General features: G+C 38.3%; 1 pseudogene; it reads right to left on the bottom strand.

Annotated features, from left to right (window-relative positions):
• LOC150107848 (serine/threonine-protein kinase pim-1-like) overlaps positions 1-24,328 on the bottom strand; it is a 108,840-nt pseudogene that overhangs the window by 23,698 nt on the left and 60,814 nt on the right.

The raw sequence follows: 24,328 nt of genomic DNA, 5'->3' as shown, positions 1-24,328 counted from the left end.
TGGATCAGGGGATGCTTGAGAGACATTGCCACATTTAAGGTAACCAGTGGTGTACCTCAGGGTTCAGTCCTCGGGCCATTATAGTTCAATCCATACATTAATAACATCAAGCAGTGTCCATCATTAGATTTGCAATTATTTGCTGATGATGCAAAGATAGGCAGGGAAATCAGGAATGCTACTGAGACATTTTCAGCAGCATTGCTGAAAATGGCTCTCGGTTTAATGTTAGTAAGTGAAAGGTTATGGGTGGGAAGTTATGAAACAAGAAAGATCACTGCCAAAAATGGATACATGTGGAAATATTTTAATCAGGTGATTATAGGTAGCTCTATAGTCAGTTAGCATCTGTATGTTGGTTAGATGAGCTGAGCAGAAAAGATGTTGAGAATGCATGGAAACTCACATACAATATGCAATGTATGATTGCATACCAATAGTTAGGTGAGTAAATAGAATAGGAGTGAAATTAAGCAAGCTGTGCTGGAAAAGAAAATGTTATGGAGGAGGTACGAGACAGTTGGTGCTGGTCAAATCCATGAAGAGTATAAAGCGCAGGCTAGAAAAGTGACAATCATGATAAAGAAGAAAAATGTGCAGTATGAGAGGAGATTGGCTGGTCAGGCCAAGGTTAACTCAAGGGAATTTTCCTGCTACATGGCAAGCAAGAGGAATAATAATTATGGCAGATTAACATTGGTGGATAGTCATGGCAGCAGACTAACAGCTGCTAATGATATATTGCAATTAATTTTGGCGTGATTAGAGTTCCAGCAGCATATTGTATTAGCGGGGTTATGCTACAAGAAACTGAAGAGGAAAGGGATCTGGGTGTATTGTGTATAAGAATTGAAAGTTCAAAGGTCACATAGCAAAAGTTGCAAATACAACTCAGAAGATAATTGCTATGTTGAAGCAAACTTTGACATGTAAGGATAAGGAAGTAATTTTGCCTCTTTATAAGGCTTTGATAAGACCAGACTTGGATTACTATGTGCAGATTTGGTCTGCCAGGTTCCAAGGCGATAAAGAAGTTGTGGAAAAGGTGCAAAGAAGAGTTGCAAAGATTATATCCGGATTATGGGATTTAGCTTATGATGATAGATTGCTAGTATGTGGATTGCAGACTCTGGTTAACAGGAGAAAGAGGGGTGATATGATAGAGGTCTATGAAATTTTGAATGGGTGTTATAGCATTTCAAGTGAAATGCTATAAATTGACTGCAAATAACTAAACTTATTTGCAAGAAAGTGGTAAGAGCTAAATTTTTGTCCCAGATAGCAGTGAGCGAGTGGAATAATTTGCCCTTATGGGTAGTCAGTGCATCTAGTGTGAATGAATTTATGGGTAGGTATGATAGCTGGGTTGGGTAATTTACTGTCTCTCTCGATGAGTCTTTCACTCACTGGAGATCTCAAATAATGATAATTTTTTTTACAATTAATTTTTTTGCAAAGTTTATTATTCTCATCAGAAATTATTTACAAATATATAACTGAAGTATTACTGCAAGTATTCATTACAGAATGTTAAGTAAATAATGTTAGATAAATTCTACTACTGGGATGTAATATCTCAACTGCATCATCGAAGCTTTGTAATTAGCTTATCTGAGGATAACACTGGTTATATATATATATGCATATATATATATATCTTTATAATATACATACATATGCATATATATATCTTTATAATATATATATATGCATATATATATCTTTATAATATATATATATATGCATATATATATCTTTATAATATATATATATATGCATATATATATCTTTATAATATATATATATATATATCTTTATAATATATGAGATTTATAATATAATATATGAGAGCCTGTGTAGCTCAGTGGATGTGGCGTTTGCACACCACCGCGCTTGGCCGCACGAAGGAAGTCTTGGTTTCGAGTCTAGTCGGCGACTAGAGGAAATTTTTCTAAGCCTTTTTTCGACTGGTTCCCGAGTTAGTCGATCTTTGGCACGGGCAAACAGGTTTTTCCTCCCGGAAACTCGGGTTTTTCGTCCTATAAACTCAAGAAAATCGACCGTAGAACCCACATTATTTCAGACATTAAATATATATATATATATATATACAGGGTGTTCGGGATAAATTTGACATATTTATAATTAATTATATTTTTCCGTAAGTTACATGTATTAACACACACTTCTCTTCATTTAAAAGTTTGGACCCTTCTTCATTCATATGCAAGATGTCAGAAAGGATGGATAGCTGGAACCCACCTGAATCATGGAAGAGAATAACTTGTATCATGATGATTCGTGCCCGCCATCAAAATAAGGATATTACGACTGCTGCCCAATGCTCCCTGAATACAGTAAAAACAATCAGGCATGAACTAGAGACTTGAAATGGTGACTACGAGGATGTAGCAAGAAGAAAGATCCCTAGCAGACGATCTGATTGCGTTCGTACAGCAGAATTCCTCGCAAATCTGCAGGAACAGGTGTTGAAGAACCCTGGCATTGGAATTCGGGCTTTGTTCGTGGAGTTGCTAACTGTAGTCAAGCCCTGGATAACAAGGGTAGCCAATGGTAGGCCGTATGTATGGCAGCAGGATTCGGCCCCTTGCCACACCTCTGGGAAAAGTCAAAAATGGTTGTCTGAAAATTTCTACGACTTCACCAGTCCAAATGTTTGGCCTCCAAACTCCCCAGACCTTAACCCCATGGATTATTTTGTATGGGGCGCAGTTGAAAAAGACACCAATCGCACTTCCAGTAATACAAAAGCCCAGTTAATGGATAAAATTAAAACAGTTTTTGTGGCCCTTCCCAGGGAGACTGTAGCATCAGCTTGTTCGAGGTTCCGAAGCAGAATTGAAGCTGTGATCGATGCTAATGGTGGTTATTTTGAGTAAATCTTGTTGATAGTATTGTAATTAACTCTGCCTGTAATGTTTTTTTGTCAATTCATTAAATTTAATAGATACAAAGATTTTCTTTTTCCTTACGAAACTGTCAAATTTATCCCGAACACCCTGTATATATATCTTTATAATATATGAGATTTATAATATAATACATGAGAGCCTGTGTAGCTCAGTGGATGTGGCGTTCGCACACCACCGCGCTTGGCCGCACGAAGGAAGTCTTGGTTTCGAGTCTAGTCGGCGACTAGAGGAAATTTTTCTAAGCCTTTTTTCGACCGGTTCCCGAGTTAGTCGATCTCTGGCACGGGCAAGCAGGTTTTTCCTCCCGGAAACTCGGGTTTTTCGTCCTGTAAACTCAAGAAAATCGACCGTAGAACCCACATTATTTCAGACATTAAATATATATATATTGTGTTAGGGACCACGAGATGGCGGCACATTTGAGCCGTCTCTCTTCACTGCGTACCGCTTAATTAGTGATATCCTTGGGCCATCTGTCTCTGATTGGGTACCAGTGGAGATTGAACTGCCCACTCAGTCTACAAAAGTTAGATAGGGCTAAATGGCCTCGCCTACTCCCGTATACGGGAATAAAAAGGCGTTAGCTGATTTTTTTTTTTTTTTTATCTTTATAATATATATATATATATATATATATATATATCTAACAGTTTGTAGTATTAACTTGGTACTGGGATATGTTCATATATATATATATATATATATAAATATATAAAATCAGATTTAATTGCAATTTTTGATATAGTTTCTCTCTTCACGAATGTACATACTCAAGAGGTTTTCCATCATTTCCAGAACAAACTATCCAAGAAATTCTTTTCCTTACTCTCTCACTATATAAATTCAGGACACTTCAAATTCGAAAAAAAGATTTACAAACAAAACTCTGGATTGGATATGGGCAGTCCGCTCCTCTCTTCGATTCTTGCTGATATAGTTCATAAGGATTTTGAAGAAAAAGCAATTCATTTCTCTACACTTAAACCAAAAATTTGGAATCGTCTTATAGACGATATATTCCTCATCTGCAAACATGGTATCAACAACCTCAACAAGTATCATGAAAATATCAATTTTACCTTCGAACCGAAATCCAACGACTGCCGCTCATTTCTGGACTTAAAACTTACAAGATGCGCTGAAAATATCAAAGTCTCAATTTTTAGAAAACCGACTCACACAGACAGATTCCTTCATGCTTCTTCATATCACTACCCTCTGCAAATATTTGGTATTATATCAACTCTGCACATCGAGCCAGATCTTTACTTACAGATGAAAGAGAAATTGAAAATGAACTCCATTTACTTAAACGACTTTTGTCAACAATGGTTTCTCTCTTAAAAAGATTGATAAATTTTTCTCTTTCCATCGCTCTACTGCTACTGAAGATTCTTCTCCCCAAGAGCTTTTATTTCATTGTCATACGTCATTTCTCTCTCCCCAAAACTAGCAAGAATTCTTCAGAAATTCAAAATTAGAACTTGATTCACTATGTTTCCAAAACTTCGCTCCTTAGGAGACTCTCATCCTAAGACCAAATTAATATTTATTTTATTTTATTTTTTTCAAAACTTTCAAGGACTACTATTTTTTTTTTTCAAAACTTTGGACTACTTTTTTTAACTTAGATGGCGCCCTATTAAGACTTTAGTCTTGTGTTGCACACTGCCATTACTTATACTAGCCCCACTGCTACACCGAATTGCGGTTGTCTCGCATTTTTAACAAACTTTGTTTGTGCGGTTTGAAGATGCTGGAAATAATGCCAGCGAAATATTAGCTTTTAAGTTAGCAAATAGATATTTTCTTATCAATATGTGTTCGATTTAATACCGTGAAAATTCAATTCAACTATCATTCTTTGCTTTGAATTCATTCACAGTCATAGCACCCACAACAAATTTTGGCAACCTATTTCACTCATTCATAACTCTCAATCAGTATCTGTAACACACAAATATTCAATCTGCATGCAGTAGTCAAGACGGTTTCTTATCAAGGCTCAATAAAGAGAAACAATAACCTATATTGTCCCACACTGTACTTCAAAGTATTGTTCAGTAACCAAGTGATCCGATGAGCCGCTTCAGTTACTTTTCTATGTGCCCCCCAAACCTAATTCCTTATCCACTAACACTCCTAAGTCTCTGGCTTCAATTTCCTGAAGTACAGTTCCACCAATGTGGTATATAGCTGGTTATCTTTTCATGCCGAAATGCACAACCTTACACTATGCCACATAAAACTGACATTCATTCTCCTTTGCCAAATCTGCCAATCTATCCAAATCATCCTGCAAAATTTTGACATCATCTGTATTAACTATGCTATACTCAACTTTGCATCATTGACAAATAATTGAACAGTTCCTCTCAGATCCTTTCCTGAACAAACTCCTTCACACAATATTAGAGGGAGAAACACGAATGTGCTATTTAGGACTCGTTATAGATCTGAAAGATTATTTTTTGAGTCAGCAATGGCTTTGAAGAATTCTCCCAACCTTAACAAATATGGTTGCATGAATTTGCCAAACATTTGGGAGACTGCTATCCTAAGAAAAACTCCTGCATAGTTTTTTTTCGTTAGAGGGCGCCAAAAATAGGAGTTTAGATCTTTTGTCTTTTGCAATTATGTTGTTTCACTCATTCACTGTCGCGAGTACAAGTGTGTTGTGCTCTGATGATACTGAGTTGAAAATCAACGAAATATAAAGTTAATAAAACATCTCTTTGATAAAAATGTGTGGTGTTGTTAATATCGTGAAAAATAAGTCATGACTAACCAGCAACACTTAAGCTTATTTGTTAGAAATTAAACAGTAGCCGGTCAAGAACATACCTCTGCAGCATGCCACTAGTTACTGGCCTTCTTTTGGACTCTACTCCTGATTATACTACACTCTAATATCTTTCCATCAACCTCCCTCTTATCCATCTTACTATCCCTATATCCCTCCCCGCTGCTGTTTACTGATTAGAATTCCCTGTGGTATCTTGTCAAAGGCCTTTGCAAAGTCCAGCAATATCACTGTAAACCCATTACTTTTATCCAACTCAGCCATAACTGTATTATAAAATGTGAGCAAGTTACTAAGGCATGACCTACCCTTCACAAAACCATGATCCGCCCCCCATACAGTACCCTATTTCCATCTATCCTTTCTTGTATTTTGCTCTTGACCAACTTCTCCAATACTCTGACAACAACTCCTGATATGCTGATAGGTCAGTAATTGGTACATCACTCTTGGAGCCTCCTTTATGCAATGGAACTATTTTTTCTTCTTTCCATCCCCTCAGGACTAACCCAGAGCTGGGACTTAGGTTAAACAATATGTTCAAAGGCAATAGTCAATATGGCAATTCCTTCACCGCTTCATGTATATCTCAAGCTGGTATACCAAATAATCCCACAGGTGTATTCCACATTAAGGTTCTGTAATATATTATGCCCGTCCATTTCATTTACCTCAGTTCCCGTATAATTTTTTGGCTCTCTCATTCCTGAAATATCACCTTGATGATATTATTAATTTTTTTTCACTTCCAGGGAGTCCAAAGACTCATCGAGGGAGGGCATCTACTCGTCAACTCTGCTTCCACCATTCACAATCTACCAATTGACCGCAACTACACCAACGTCATCTACCGCCGACCACCACTAGTATTTCCACAGACAATCACGAATATCCATTCCCATGGCGGGATTCGAACCTGCAGCCTCTTGACCGGAGAGCGGACAGGCTAAACACTCGGCCAGCTAGGCTGGCCATATACTATGATATACTCTTGCAAACTGCTCACTTTGTAATTCTACTATTTCTTCTGATTGAGTTACCTCCCTACCATTGGCATTCCTTAAAATCATTCTGACACATACATTCTTTCTTTCTTTTAATTCCAGCATACCAAAAGAACTGCTTGGAATTCCCTTTAGCCTGTATTGCTAACTTCCTTCCATAAACTGCTTTTGCCTTTCTTACCACACTAGCTAGAAGAAGAAAGAAGTCTGTTAAGGAGGATAAAAAAAAGAAGCAAGGAAAACTGGATTGGACATATTCTGAGAGGGAATGGAATCATCAGAGATGCCATCGAAGGAAAAATAGACGGAAAAAGACCCAGAGGAAGAGTAAGGAAAACAATACTAGATGACATGCTGAATGGAGACAGGTACACAACATTGAAAGAGAAGGCTCAGAACAGAAGAGAGTGGAAGGAAAGTTTCTGCTACTAAAAGAAGAACCTGCTGAATTGCAGAATAGTCAAGACGAAGGACAGGACCACACCAACTTCTTTTCTGGCCTTTGCCTTGTACTGTTCATGTGCCTGCAGGTCACCTTTCTCCTTAAATTCCTTCCACAATTGTTTCTTTTTTTTGCAGCTCCAGCTTGATGATGATATTCATCCATTTAATAACCACATGATTTACTCTCCTGACTCAATCAGTATATACAAATCTGCTTTTCTTCCCTCAAACACTCCTTATGTGCAGTACCAACATCCACCCCTTGCAGCTTCACATGCCATGGCACTGATACAAGCAATCTTATCATACTTACCAGCATTGTAATTCCACATATACTCAGTCTTAATTGAAGAGTCCACCTCTAAGGTCAAGAGCATATAATCACTCTGACCAATTGGTGGTAACATGGTTATTCTTTTTATATACAAATTATCACATGCAATTACTAGATGGGCACCCTCGAACTGCCTGGTATATTCCAGTACATGCTGTCTCAGATAACTACATAAAATCCCTTAGTAACTGCATAAAATCCATTTACTTCATCCCACGTGTCCTTCTCCTCCTTCCAATTTATGTTCACATATTAAAACCTTATTTTGTTGACCACGAAAACTATGGAAATGACTTCTATTGGGATTTATTGATCAAGTATTTTTTTAGAACAACTATGTTCTAAAAAATACTAGTTTCACCAACTGAGGCTGTTGGCATCTTCAGCATAACCGATATAATGCACTTAGAGCTAAAAACTGTTACAGACTATAAATCAGTCGATTCCAATTATATTTGACAAAACAGAACGCGTATAATACATGCATAGCGTGTGTATGATCTCACTTGTTATTTAGGGACGTTCTAAACTTAGCATTATACACATGCTAAAAAGTGAGCTTTCCGCATTACAACAAATCAACAAGATCTCCAAGATGAATTATCTCTGATATCTAACAACCTCACCATGAATGACTAACCCTCGAAGACTCATCCACAAGATACTTTTTTCTGACCCCCTCACAAAGACAACGAGACGACACATAGTATATTTTTACAAAATGTTTAAATTACATCGGCCAGACTTCAAGAAGCCTTGAGATTAGACAAACGAAGCACATTGGAGACATTAATAACAATAGAGATGAAAAATTGGGTTTATATTTTCATTTCTCAAGAACTAGCCATATCATACAGTGGGATAAAAACTCCATTCCTTACATAGAGGAGGATTTTGGCTCCCAAATTATTAAAGAAGCTGCAACAGTTGCCCGTTCTGTACAAAATATTAACAGGAACCAAGGATTAATTTTGCCCAAGATCTGGAAGACCCTCATTAGATCTCTAAACATACAAGAACTGAATTATGCCAATTATAGAACGTTCCTAAATAACAAGTGAGATCATACACGCACCATGCATGTATTGCATGCATTCTATTTTGTCAAATATAATTGGAATCGGTTGATTTATAGTCTGTAAGAGTTTTTAGCTTTAAGTGCATTATATCAGTTCTGTACCTTGAAGAGGCCAACAGCCTCAGTTGGTGAAACTAGTTGGTATAACATAGTTGTTCTAAAAATACTTGATCAATAAATCCCAATAGAAGTCATTTCCATATGTTCCCATAGTTGATATCCCACATAATAATTACCTGTCGTATTGAATCTATTTGTCGATGCATACTATCTCCATCAGCTTTTCCATCCCTTTCAGGTGCTGTCAAATGTGTTATTTTCAGTGGCCTGCAGCTGAAATTCTACTCTTGTTGGCTGCAGTTCATCAGCTATCATCAATAACACTTCCCCCCCCTCAATTCTTTTCTCTCTATCCTCCTTGAACACACTGTACTCTTCATTTTCTCCCACTAAATATATCACCTTCTGTTAGCCATTTCCCACTAATGCCAATAACCTTTGGCCAGGATGAGTCAACCAATAAAAATCTGCTCCTGCTTGTTCTGAATGCTCCTGGCATTATTGTACATAAAGTGCAAAAGCCCCTTAGGCCCACCACTATCCTGGTGCTTTATACTAACTATCACCGTCTAGTTTGTTATCGGTGGTACTAACTTAGCCATATTATACATACTCATACACCAAACTGCTTTGCTAATGTCTACATATCCACTCAACAGCCTATCCCCCCCCCTAAAAGCTCTAGTTTCCCAGATTCATTAATGATGAGTCATTAATGATATTGGGATGGGCATAACTGGTGATATGCAGCTATTTGTAGATGATTCAAACTTTGGGAGAGCAATGCAGAGTCAAGTAGAATTCAAAGCCTTACAGAATAAATTGAACTTGAATAGATTGTATGGATGGGCAGGTAAGTGGAATTATCAGTTCAATATTACAAATTATAAGGTTTTAATAAGTGGTACGCAATGATGAGAGACAAAGTATACATGTGGTAGTGAAACTTTAAAGGAAATAGAGATGTGAGATCTCGGAGTGATGGTGGACAAGGACCTGAAATTCAGGGGACACAGTTATATCAAAGAATATAATTATTACTGGGATTTTCATACTTTCCTCCAGTAATAGAGAGTGATCATGAAATGATTACCAGGCAGCCCTCTGTGAGGAAAGAATATATGTGGAGTTATAAGGCTGGTGATTATTATTGCTATTATTCGTGACACCTCCAAGTAGTCCGAAGACTCTTCGCAGGAGGACACCTACTGTACAACTCTCCGTCTCCACCAAAACTCTACTACCAATCAACAACATCAGCGCCGTCTACTACCCACCACCACCACCACAGCTGACAAGAGGTTAGAAGACAGTTTGGATCTATAGCATGGAATGAGGAAATGAGTAGTAAAAGAATAAATGCTGCTTTGTACATAATAGCATTGATGGTATTATGTACAAATACATAATAGCATCAATGTGTGAATGGATTCGAAAAGTCAAAAGAGTGAGGACTTATGCATGAAATCTGGAAGAAGATACTTTGAAGCAGTACAAGATGAATAATGGTAATAATCATTTACATGAAAGATATAAAACAGAAACCAGGAGAGTGACTCAGTAAGGAAAACAAAGGTGCAATATTAGCAGAAATTAGCAAATAAATCAAAGAAAAACCCTAGAGAGTGTCTTATATATGTGGCAAGTAGAAGAAAGAATGATCATCGTAAGATGGAAAATAAGAGTGATTGATTTGCACAAAGAGAAAGATGAGCTGAAAGATCAGGTGCGATGACTAGTGAATGAGATGAGAAGTGTGAAAAATGAGATTACAGGAATGGAAGAGACGAGTGCAAGGCGAATCAGAGTAGGAGTGAGTGTGAGAGAGAGAGGGTTATGGGAAAGATAAAGGACTAGAGAATAGGAACAGTAGAAGAGAGGAAATGAGCGAGACATATGGGAATGATATAACAGGAGAGAATAGGAAAAGTGGAAGAGAGGGAATGAGAGTTATGGGAGTGATATAAGAGGGGAGAAATGAAACAGTGGAAGAGAGGGAATGAGAGTTATGGGAGTGATATAAGAGGGGAGAAATGAAACAGTGGAAGAGAGGGAATGACAGTTACGGAAATGATAGAAGAGGAGAGAATAGGAACAGTAGAAGAGAGGGAATGAGAGAGATTTATATGAGCGATAGAGTGCTGAGAATAGGATATGCGGAAGAGACAGAATGAGAGAGAGAGAGAGAGATTGCATTTGAATGATGAAGGACGTAGGCATCTGGAGAGATTACTATATTGAATGAATCGGTGTAATCAATGCAGGGAAACTAGAATGCTCAGGGTGGATGGTAGCAGGTGTGGCCTCTTGTGGGAATGGGTACTTGGGAGAAGGGTAATGACATCAAGTAACGTTCAGCCCAGTGGAGTCAAGAAGGAATAATGCTGGTGGCATTTTTATGCTTTATACTAATGCCAGGAGTATACGGAATAAAGGAGGGGAATTGTGGCTATGATAGCATCAGCCGGGTTAAAGATTATTTGGATCACTTAGACGTGGTTGACAGAAGAGGATATAATACCAGGAATAAAAGTGGCAGGTTACAGCATTTTTGGCAGGATAGGAAGGGAAAGCGTGTAGGTGGAGTACTGCTTATGATAAGTGAAAACTTATGTCCTCCAAGAATGGAGGCTTTGGAAGTCAGTGACACTAATGATTTTAAAGCATATGGTGTGAGGTAGAGGTGGGCAAAACAGGATATTTCTTGGGGGTGTTGCTACAAACCAGCAGCACAGAGGGTGGGGACCAGAAGATGTTTAGACAGTTGAGCTTGGCAAGTGCAAGAAGAATGATTGTTATGGAAGATTTTAACTACAGTAGTATAAATTGGGGAGAGGAAGATGAATGTAGCAATAAGGGAATGGAATTTCCAGAATTGTTGAGGGACAAATGTCTTAGGCAACATGTAATAGAGGGAACAAGAGGTTCAAGCGTTTTGGATTTGGTCTTAGTATCAGAAGAGTTGATAATAACTGAAATGACATCTCTCGCACCAGTTGGAGAGAGTGACTTTGTGGTTTTGAATTAGAAGATGAACCGACATGCAAGAATATCAGAGAGACAGGAACGTATGTAGAATTATAAGGCAGGTGCTTATAAAATAGTCTTAGACATTAACTTGGGGAGTTTAATCGAGGGAGGAATTGAATGGACAGGATCTCATTTAGTCCTTGGGAAAATGTGAAGGAATATTTATTAGCAGCAATAGTAAGCTGTATTCCACGAGCGAAGAAGAGGACACAATTTGGAGTAAAATGGGTGACAAACAATATTAAACAAGAACCGCATGTGAGAAAGAGGCTATGGAATAGATATAAAGAGACAGGTGAAGAGACGATGTATGAAGAATGTAAGATACTGGGCAGGAGAGTCAAAACTACAATATGAGAAGAGGTTGGTGTTAAGATGCAAAGAAAATCCTAGGGAATGTTTTAGCTATGTGGCCAGTAAGGAGGAGAAATGATGGTGGAATTACTCCAGGATAAAATTGGAGTATTTCATTCTGGAAGAGTAAATTTTACTACTAAACGGATAGGGCAGGATTGAGGTTTAGAGGTGCAGTAGGAGAGTGTATTTCAAATATTGAGTACACTGGATATCAGGAAAGCTGTGGGACGGGATAATATTTCACCAAGAGTTATGAGACAATGTGCTAAAGAACTGACAGCACCTTTGACCTGGCTTTCAATGAAATTCTGGCTAAGGGAAAGGTTCCCAGAGAATGGAAGGAAGATAAGATAGTGCCATTGCATAAGGTCGGATGCAGACTGTAGGTGTCTAATTATAGGTCAGTTTGTGTGTCATCAGTAGTTATTACGATTTTGGAAAAATTAGTGAGGGACCGTATACAGCATTGGGCAGATGAGAGTAATGTTATCTGTGAGAGTCAACATCATTTGTTAAAGGGCACTCTTGTTTTAGTAATATGCTTGCCTTTTTTAATAAAGTTACAAGAGCAGTTGATGAGGAAAGAGTAGGATACAGAAATGGGTTGATAACAGTAGTTGCAGGGGCGCGCCGGCCATATGTGCAATGTGTGCGACGCATTGTAAAGGATTGTGAAGGTGCCAAAGAAGAAGAAATACTTTAAAACAACGTTTTTTTAAATTGATTTTTTATTGTGGAAGGGGGGGATAGCGACTCCAACTAAAGTTTTGCACACAGGCGATGGACACTACTGGCGCACCCCCCCCCCTGAGCAGTTGATAAGTACATTTACTAACTTAGGTACTATAACAGGGTGACAAATACCTTGGACAGTGGAGATGCACATACAGAGGGGTACATGGATTTTTAAAAAGCTTTTGATACAATCCCGCATGACAAACTACTAAATAAATTGAACCAGGTGGGATTAGATCACACTTCTGAGTTGTATCAGTGCCTTGCTGTTAAATAGGTATCAGAAAGTTATATATGGAGGTGCAGTATCCAATTAGAGGAAAGTCACCAGTGGTATACAGCAAGAGTCACTTTTGTGACCATTGTTGTTGAATTTGTATGGGAATGATATTGGCACGGGTTTAACTAGTGATATGCAAATGTTTTTGGATGGAGAAAATTAGTGAGAGCAATGCAGAGTCAAGCAGATGGTATACTCTTATCAGGAAAACTTGAATGGAATGCATTAATGGGCAGTTAAGTGGAACTATCAGTTTGTATGTGTTTTCACTTGGCTATGCTACCAATTATATATTTGGTTTAATCCTCTATCCAAGTGTAAGCAAAGTTTGCACCTGAAGTATTTCAAGGAATGGGGCAACTCGTTGTAAAAGTTCTGATCACTTGCCTTGGTACCCCATAATGCAAAACACATATCCTTATGGGTATGTATAATGCTATGCATTATGGAAATGGTCACTACCCAGACTGGTTTCCCTATAATAAGTGCGGGTTTACCTCTCAAGAAACTGGTGAGATCTCTGGATCAACTAACAATGAGCGACCCAAAGGATCAAAAACTCAGCCTTGTTCCCCTCATTAACAGGCTCAGCCCATCACTGAGAAGAACTCTCAGCTTCGGCTCTACCCAGTGATAGGCTGACCCCACCACAAGCAGAATCTCTCATATCTCATCTGAAGGGCAACAGCAACAGCCGAGCCTCACTTAACTTCATGGGCAACAGCATTGCTATCTGCTACCCCACTACCTGGGTAACAGCAACAGCCAAGCCAAAGTTACAATTTCACTGGCTACAGCATTGCTATTCATCACCCATGCTTCCACCACTTTAGACTTTTATTGAGGTCTCGTCAGTGGAAGCCAGACCCAGAGGTGGTGATACTAGAGTGCAAGTAATGCAGAAGTTTTATCACCATATACCAGTTTGTTAAAAGGTGTGAACAACTTATTAAAATTATCTGGATTGGAGATAGTTTTTACTTGGCTATGCTATCAATTATGACCGGTCTGGATTGTGACCATTCTTTCTTTCATGCTTACACGATGATCGGAATACATTACGAAAAATTATGGAGAGAACTACTATGTTACAGCAAAACTTTAGCAAAAACGAAAACGAACACTTGACGTTTCGACCTCCATATCAAAGTCATCATCTGGAGCATACACATATATACAAAGAAACAAGCCGCACTTCAATCTACATGGTTTTCTAAAGTTATTGACCAACTGTTACAACAACAAGTTGATCTGCTTTATCAACAACAGATCAACTTACAATGTTGTAAGTTGATATGTCATCCTTGAAAGATCACCTTGCATCCATCAGATGATCCAATTAGTCTCCGATAACAGCACCTATCAACTTGTAAACTATAATCCAACTAACAGAATAAAGAAAAAACTTGAGAAGATACTTACGTCCATCAATTCTTGGTCGTCAAACACTGTTAAAAAAACTTATACCCCATTACGTCCGTTCTCCCAAAATATATGGTGTTCCTAAAGTACACAAACAAAACGTTCAGCTTCAGCTGATAGTTGGAATAGATAGAGCTAATTATCACATAGCCAAGAAATTAGCATCAACACTCAAGGAGTTAGTAGGTCATTCCCCCCCCCCTCCTACATAATAAGCACACAACACTTCATAAACGAAATTAAAAATATAATGCTCGGCAAAAACAATTGTATAGTAAGTTTTGACGTTTCTTCCCTTTTCACAAATGTCCTAATCAATGACACAATTCTTTTACTACAGAACAAATTTCCACCCCACATTAAGGCCCTCTCTATTCATGTACTACGTCCCGGTTACTTCGTAAGGTAAATTAAATTTTACCTACAAAAAAGGATGAACAGCTATGGATCACCACCTTCCCCCTCTAATTGCTAACTTTTATATGGAAGCTTACTCAAAAACTACAGTGTGGATTAGATACGTTGATGATGTCATTATCTGGCCACCCGATTGGCAAACTTTAAACACATTTCTTAGCCACCTGAACAGACAACATGAACGCATAAAATTTGCTATGAAATCGAAAATCAGAACTCGCTTCCGTTCCTAGATACATTGGTCACACGTCCTCCCTCAAGGGAGTTCTATGCTTACCGCCCCGACATATACTGGGCAATATATACATGCTAACTCACATCACCACCCGTCCCAAAAATTTGAAGTCATTAACACCCTTAAAAACAGAGCTATAACAATTTGCTCTAATCAAAAAGCTCTTAAACAAAAATTAAAAATTATTAGCAACATATTTATGTATGTTGTATAAAACAGGTATAAATATTGGTTATGACAAAAATAAAATTAATAAAGTTCTTCATAAAACTTCATCAAAAAGAATACAGATTATAATAAAGCCGTAGCCATCCCATACATTAAAGGGTTATCAGAAAAAATCAATAGAATCCCACACCATCATAATCTTAAAGCCACTTTTAAACCACCTATAAAATTAAAAAACATATTCAACTGCATTATGGTTCCTCTCATCCCATTGGCACATCCTGTAGTTTATTATTATTATTTTTATCCAGGTCTTCATAGAGTCAAAAGGCTTATCGTGGGAGGTCCTTTCTAAGTAGCACAAGTCTATCATGACTCATCGAGGGAGGTCCCTCCTAGGAAACACAAAGTCTATCATACCACTCCTTAAATGCATTGACCGTTCTCGCTCTAACCACTCCATCAGGCAATGCATTCCATGGTTCAACCACCCTCCAGGCAAAGAAACCACCCCTCACCCTATTTCTCACAGTTTCCTTTCGTAAGTTCCAGTGATGGCCTCTTATCATGACTCCTTCCCACTGTTCAACCAAGCAAAAGAACTCCCCACTCTCAACCCTGTAACCACCTCTCAACAGTTTAAAAGTCTCAATCATATCACCCCTCCTTCTATCCACCAAACTCTGCAGTCCTCACTCCCACAGCCGATCCTCATAACTAACATGGTACAGTCCAGACACCATCTTTGTTATCCGCCTTTGTACCCTTTCCACAGTTAATTTCTCTGCTTCAAATCCTGGGGACCAAATCTGAGAACAATTGTCTAAGTGTGGTCTGATCAGAGTCTTACAACGGAATGATAACCCTTTTATCTCTGCAGGTCAGTGTCCTTCTCATTATTGCAGAAATCGTCTGTGTTATCTTCACCACCTTTGTAATATGTCCCCTAAATTTCAGGTTTCCATCAATCATCAAACCCAGATCTCTTGTCTCCCCTACTTCCCCCAGTATAACTCCTCCCATAGAGTATGTGAGGAGTTATTGATGTGGCCCAAACCTCAAAACCTTACATCTTGCTGCATTAAACTGAAATCCCCGTTCATTTGCTCACCTATCTAGCTTAATCAAATCCTCTTGCAGGGCTACCACATCTGCACTATTAGTAATAACCCTTCCCAGCTTCGCATCATCCACAAACAACCGAATATCCCCTTGCAGTCCACTGGCAATGTCACTGATATAAAGATTAAACAATATAGGTCCCACTACTGAGCCCTGTGGAACCACACTTGTAACCTTCTGCCTCTTTGATATTGCTCCACCATACACAACTCTTTGATACCTATCAGAGAGCCAATGATGAATCCAGTTGACCAATCTGACATCCAGACCCACGTGCTGCAACTTGAATGTCAGCTTATCATGTGGCACCCTGTCACATGCCTTTGTTAAGTCTAGGGAAAGGGCAGTATATGCCTTTCCCCCTCATCTAATGCTCTTGTAACTTTATAATAAAAGGCTAGCATATTGCTAAAACAAGAGCTCCCCTTTATAAATCCATGTTGACTCTCACTGATAACATTACCCTCATATGCCCAATATTGTATATGGTCCCTCACTACTTTCTCCAAGATCTTACTAACTACTGATGACACACAAATTGGCCTATATTAAGATACTTCCAGTCTGCTACCGCCCTTATGCAATGGCACTATCTTACCTTCCTTCCATTACATGGGCACCTATCCTGCAGCCAGAATTTCATTGAAAAGCCAGGTCAAGTGCACTGTCAGTTCCTTATCAGATTATCTCAAAACTCGTGGTGAAATACCATCCGGTCCCGCAGCTTTATTAACATCCAGGGTACTCAGTATGTGGAACACACACTCCTCCTGCACTTCTATACCTCGAACCTGCCCTATCCTTCTAGTATTAAAATTGATTCCTCCAGGACGAAATACTCCAATAAATTGTTCACTGAATAATTCCACTATGTCCTCTGCATCACTCACTCTATTCCCATTTTTATCCCTCAATGTCATTCTTCCACAGTCATCTCTCCTCCTACTGGCTGCATAGATAAAAAACTCCCTAGGATTTTCCTTGGATCTAAAGGCCAATCTTTTCTCATATTATTGTTTCGCCTTCCTTCCCATGCTAGTCACTCTTCTTGCCTGTGTCTTATATTCTTATTGCATATTCTCTTCGCCTGTCTCCTTATATCTCTTCCATAGCCTCTTTTTCGCATGTAGCTCCTGTTTAATATTGCTTGTAATCCACTTTACTCCAAATTGTGTCCTCTTCTTCACTCGTGGAATAGAGCTTACCATTGCTGCTACAAATATTCCTTCACAATTTTCCAAGCACTAATGATATCCCGTCCTTCCAATTCCAACTCCACGAAATTTCCCTAAGTTGACGTCTAAGATTATTACAATCACCTGCTTTATAATTTCGCACACGTTCCCGTTTCTTTGGTACACTTGCATGTCTATTCATTTTCCAAGTCAAAACCATATGGTCAGATAGTTAAAATCTCCCATAACAATCGTTCTTCTTGCACTTGCCAAGTTCAACTATCTAAACATCTCCTGTTCCCCACTATCTGTGCTCCTTGGTCTGTAGCAACAGCTCACTAAATATCCTGTCTTACCCACCTCCACTTCACACCATATGCTTTCTAAATCATTAGTGTCACAGCCTTCCAAAACCTCCTTATAGGACCTAGGACATCACTTGTCATAAGCAGTACTCCACCACCACGCTTTCCCTTCCTATCCTGCAGAAAAATGCTGTAGCCAGCAACTTCTATTCCTGTTATTATATCCTCTTCTGTCAACCACGTGTCTTTGGCCAAGCTGATGCTATGAGAGCCACCAATTCCTCTCTATTATTCTGAATACTCCTGGCATTAGTATAAAGCATAAAAATACCATCGTTTCTATACCCAGAATTATAACCTCTAGACTCCACTGGGCTCAGCGTTACCAGATGTCGCCCCCTCTCCCAAGTACCCATTCCAACAAGAGGCCACTGCCCCATGCTACCATCCACACTGGGACACACTGACTCGTTCAGAACAGCAATCTCTTCAGATGCCTACGTCCTCCCTCATTCAAATGCAGGTGGTTTCTTGCATACAATTCCTCTCTGCTCTCAAGCTCACTCCAGGCATTCACATATTCCAATCCTCTCTTCTGATACATTCTTGCTATCATGCCGTTCAATATCACCGCTCTTCTGCTCAGCTCAACATTATCATACCTAGGAAACACGTACACTATCATTGTCTTCTTTCGTACAACCTCAAGAAAGAATTTCATATCTCTCACTGCCCTATTTAAACCACCACTCACGTCATTTGTTCCCACCATCACAATCATCTCATCCACCCTTTCACCTCTCCTATTGCCATAGCCACACTTTCTATCGTTCCTCCTGGCAAACACTCCTCACACATCCTATCTGGAACACCACAGATCATTCAGTCCCCATACATTACACCTCTTATCACCATATTCCTCAATTGCTCACATGCATCCCTCACTCTCTCTCTCTCTCTCTCTCTCTCTCTCTCTCTTGTAACAGTTTCTCTCTGTGCTCCCCTACTTACCTGCCTCCCTGGCATCACTCTATCGCTAGTCCCTGTGCTACCTTGCATTCCTCTCATTTCGTCCCTCCTGCTGCTTCCATTCTTTCCTCTTCCTTCATTCCTATATCTCACACTCGTTCCACTCTTCCACTTATCCAATTCCCCCTCTTCTATCATTCATAGAACTCTCTCTCATTCCCTCTCCTCTACTGTTCCCATTCTCTCCTCTTCTATCACTCCCATCTCTCTCTTATACTGTTCCTATTCTCTCTTCTGCCATTCCCAAAACTCTCACTCAATCCCTCTCCACTACTATTGTTTCTATTCTCTCCTCTTCTCTCATTCTCATAACTCTCTTGCACTCCTCCTCTGATTTGCCTTGCATTCGTCTCTTCCATTCGCTTAATTTCATCTTTCACACTTCTCATCTTATTCCCTAGACATTCCACCTGCTCTTTCAGCTCATCTCTTTCTCTCTCTGTAAGTCAGCCATTTTTGTTTGCCATTCATCCTCCCAATTGAGACCATCTTCTAAAATTTCAGAATCATTCAACCTTTACATACTTCCCACTCTTATTTTATTCATACTTCTCTCATCCTCTATCATATCAGTCATCTCTCTATGTGGAGATTCTCCAGTCTCTGACTCAACCAGGTCAGTTATGATCATTTCCAAATCACCAAGGTCCTCCCATTGCCTGCATTTTGCGAATATATACGTTTTCCCCCCTTCTTTCTCCTGCCACATATACAATCGCCGGGACGCATACATTCTGCAAGTTCCGCATGCTTCAAAATCCTGTATGATATCGCACAAAATGGAGTCCTTAAATGGGTGGGACTTGGCAATACGCCCTTTGTAATTTTAACTGCCGATGTCGCCATTATTCAAAATAGTGTCGCTAATTAGTGTCAAAAAATAAACGCTAAATAACAATATGGGAGTATAACTATAAGAAAAGTACAAATAATTTCAAACAGAACATTTAAGTACCCTAGATATAAATAAATAAATAAAATGAAAACTAAATAATGAAACCTTATCCTTTGTCTTGTCTTCCACCGTTATGCATTCGATTCTGACCCCGTCTTCTCAGTAACCAAAATACCCAATATTGCGACAACAATTAACTTCAAAAAAACAACTGCTGACGGCCACTCGTATTCCAGAAAACAACTTAGCACTACAAAAACGTAGAAAAGTGGACTATACACCAAAAAAAGACTATACACCAAAATAATATGTAAGTTCTCATCAACAGCAGAATCGAGATCGCAATCGTTTATTGCATCTACTGCACCTGTAACTTACCTTACATTGGTGAAACTAGACGTACAATCTCTACACATAAAAAAGAACACAAAAGATACATTAAATATAAACATTTTGGTTAAAAAGGCCTCTCAAATCATGCTCTCAACACCCTACACCAAATTGATTTGGAAATGTACCTGGTCTTTACATTATACAACCCCAGTATGAAAAAAAATTAAAGAAGCCTGTGAAATTCTGATTAACCACCCTAATCTCAACAATAATGGTGACATAAAAATTCCAAGGATTTGGATGCCACATATTCAGCCTACTTAGTTTCCAGCAAACTTTAGGAATTTATGTAATTTTCAGCTTTTATTGGAAACTATTCCAAACCATTGGTTGAAATGTCTATATATATAGACATACATATATATATATATATATATATATATATATACACACACAGGGTGTTCGGGATAAATTTGACAGTTTCGTAAGGAGAAAGAAAATCTTCTTTGTATCTATTAAATTTAATGAACTGACAAAAAAACATTACAGGCAGAGTTAATTACAATACTATCAATAAGATTTACTCAAAATAACCACCATTAGCATCGATCACAGCTTCAATTCTGCTTCGGAACCTCGAACAAGCTGATGCTACAGTCTTCCTGGGAAGGGCCGCAAAAACTGTTTTAATTTTATCCATTAACTGGGCTTTTGTATTACTGGAAGTGCGATTGGTGTCTTTTTCAACTGCGCCCCATACAAAATAATCCATGGGGTTAAGGTCTGGGGAGTTTGGAGGCCAAACATTTGGACTGGTGAAGTCGTAGAAATTTTCAGACAACCATTTTTGACTTTTCCCAGAGGTGTGGCAAGGGGCCGAATCCTGCTGCCATACATACGGCCTACCATTGGCTACCCTTGTTATCCAGGGCTTGACTACAGTTAGCAACTCCACGAACAAAGCCCGAATTCCAATGCCAGGGTTCTTCAACACCTGCTCCTGCAGATTTGCGAGGAATTCTGCTGTACGAACGCAATCAGATCGTCTGCTAGGGATCTTTCTTCTTGCTACATCCTCGTAGTCACCATTGCAAGTCTCTAGTTCATGCCTGATTGTTTTTACTGTATTCAGGGAGCATTGGGCAGCAGTCGTAATATCCTTATTTTGATGGCGGGCACGAATCATCATGATACAAGTTATTCTCTTCCATGATTCAGGTGGGTTCCAGCTATCCATCCTTTCTGACATCTTGTATATGAATGAAGAAGGGTCCAAACTTTTAAATGAAGAGAAGTGTGTGTTAATACATGTAACTTACGGAAAAATATAATTAATTATACATATGTCAAATTTATCCCGAACACCCTGTGTATATATATATATATATATATATATATATATATATATATATATATATATATATATATATATATATATATATATATATATATAATTAATTTTTTAACTTGGGGATACTGTATATTAGTTTACCAAGTAATTTTATAAGCTTGACTATTTAACTCCAAATCCCAGGTATGCAAACAATCGAGTTTGTGCCTGAAACATAGTTCAAGCCTAAAGCTGGTATGACACTAGGGCAACTCAATGTAAAGGTGGGTAAAACTCTGATCACTATTCTTAGTATTTTCCATAATGCAAAGCACATCTCACTAAACGATGTATACCGCAATACATTATGGGTGGGGTCCCTACCCAGACCAGTTTCAACCTTTTTTGAGGTATCCTCAGTAGCTAGACCCTAAATACCAAGGTTTAGTAATACAGAGCCTTATGAACTTTGCCTATAAAAGTTGCTACAAGGTGTTTTTATTTTTAATAAGAATCTCTGGCCGAGATATAGATGTAATTATTTTTTTAACTTGGGGATACTGATAATTACATCTATACTCCTCCAGAGATTCTTATTAAAAATAAAAACACCTTGTAGCAACTTCTATAGGTAATGTTGATAAGGCTCTGTATTAATAAACCTTGGTATTCAGGGTCTAGGTACTCACTGAGGAGACCTCAAAAAAGGTTGAAACCAGCCTGGATAGTGATCCCACCCATAATGTATTGCAGTATACATCGTTTAGTGAGATGTGCTTTACAGTATGGAAAATACTAACAATAGTGATCAGAGCTTTACCCACCTTTACAATGAGTTGCCCTGGTGTTGTACCATCTTTAGACTTGAACTATGTTTCAGGTGCAAACTTGATTATTTGCATACTTGGAATTAGGAGTTAAATAACCAAACTTATAAAATTACATCGTAACCCTAATATACATTATTCCCAAGGTAAAAAAACTTATATATATATATATATATATTAGGGTTACAATGTATATATATATTAGGGTTACCAATTATTTACATATATATATATATATATATATATATATATAAGTTTTTTTACCTTGGGAATAATGTATATTAGGGTTACCAAGTAATTTTATAAACGCGGTTATTTTACTCCTAATCCCAAGAAAGCAAACACTTAAGTTTGCACCTGAACGTGGTTCAAGTCTAAAGGTGATGCAACACCAGGGAAACTCATTGTAAACGTGGCTAAAGCTCTGATCACTATTTTTAGTATTTTCCATAATGTAAAGCACATCTCACTAAGAGATGTATACTGCAATACATAATGGGGGGGTCACTACTCAGACCGGGTTCAATCTGTTTTGAAAAGATTGAAATCGGTAATAAAACTTATTTACATCTATATCTGCTCCAGAGATTCTTATTCAAAATAAAAACACTTTGTAGTAACTTGTATAGGTAAAGTTGATAAGGATCTGTATTACTAAAACCTTGGTATGTATTTAAGGTCTAGCTGCTTACTGAGGACACCTCAAAAAAGGTTGTGTATTGCATACTGCAATACACAACCTTTTGCAGTATGCATGTCTTAGTGAGATTGCAGTATGCATCTCTTAGTGAGATATGCTTTACATTATGGAAAATACTAAGAATAGTGATCAGGGCTTTACCCACCTTTACAATGAGTTGCCGTGTTGCACCACCTTTAGACTTGAACTACGTTCAGGTGCAAACTTAACTGTTTGCTTACTTGGGATTAGGAGTAAAATAACCGAATTTATAAAATTAGTTGATAACCGTAATATATATATATATACTGTATATATATATATATATATATATATATATATATATATAAAACATGTTGCTCTCCAGCCCAATTTAATTTTGTAACCTAATAGATAATAATAATAATAGGACTCTCGATTTGATGTAGTAATTTTTTTTTTCTCAACAGAGTCAGGCCTATAATTGTTCTAACAGTTGGTCAGTAACTTTAGTAAGCAGTGTAGATTGTAGTGCAGCTTGTTTCTTTGTATATATGTGTGTGTGTGCTCCAGAGGATGACCTGAATATCAAATTCGAAACATCGAATGTTCTTTTGGTATATATTAAACTAAAGTTTTGCTAAGATGGTAGTTGTCTCCATAATTTTTTTATAGTGTACTGGGTAATGACCCTTTCCATAATGCATAACTTTATACATCCCCATATGGATATGTGCTTTTCATTATTGGATACCATGGCACGTGATCAGAACTTATATCACCTTTACGAATTGCCCATTCCTGAAAATACTTCAGACGCAAACTTTGTTTGCTTACACTTGGATAAAAGATTAAACCAAATATATAATGGGTAGCATAGCCAAATGAAAAAACTTCCATCAACTATCTGTAATCCAGAGAATTTTAATAATAAGGTGTTGACAGCTTTTGGTGGCGATATGACTTCTGCAATGCTTCTACCCTAGTATCACCACCTCTGGGTCTTGCTCCCACTGATGTACTTTTGCGCAGTTGGTTGGAAGCATGGGTGGTAGATAACAATGTTGTTGAGCCAATGAAGTTTACTGAGGCACAGCTGTTGCTGCTACCCAGGTGGGGTGGTAATGAATGGCAATGCTGTAACCCATGAACCTGACTGAGGCACATCTGTTGCTCCTCAGATGAAATATGAGCAGCTCTTCTCGGTGGTGGGGTGGGATGGGTCTACCACAGGGTAGAGCCAATGCTGAGAGTTCGTCTCACTGACAGGTTGAGCCTGTTACTGAGGGGCAACAATGCTGAATTTTTGGTTCTCCAGATTACTCATTATTGGGGGATCCTATGAGTTTTTGAG

Source organism: Typopeltis vanoorti, chromosome 4 (assembly GCF_054136105.1).
Source record: "Typopeltis vanoorti isolate ZY-2024b chromosome 4, IOZ_Tvanoo_1.0, whole genome shotgun sequence".
Taxonomy (NCBI): domain Eukaryota; kingdom Metazoa; phylum Arthropoda; class Arachnida; order Uropygi; family Thelyphonidae; genus Typopeltis; species Typopeltis vanoorti.
The sequence above is the reverse complement of the archived record's forward strand: the minus strand, read 5'-3'. Positions and strand labels throughout refer to the sequence as shown.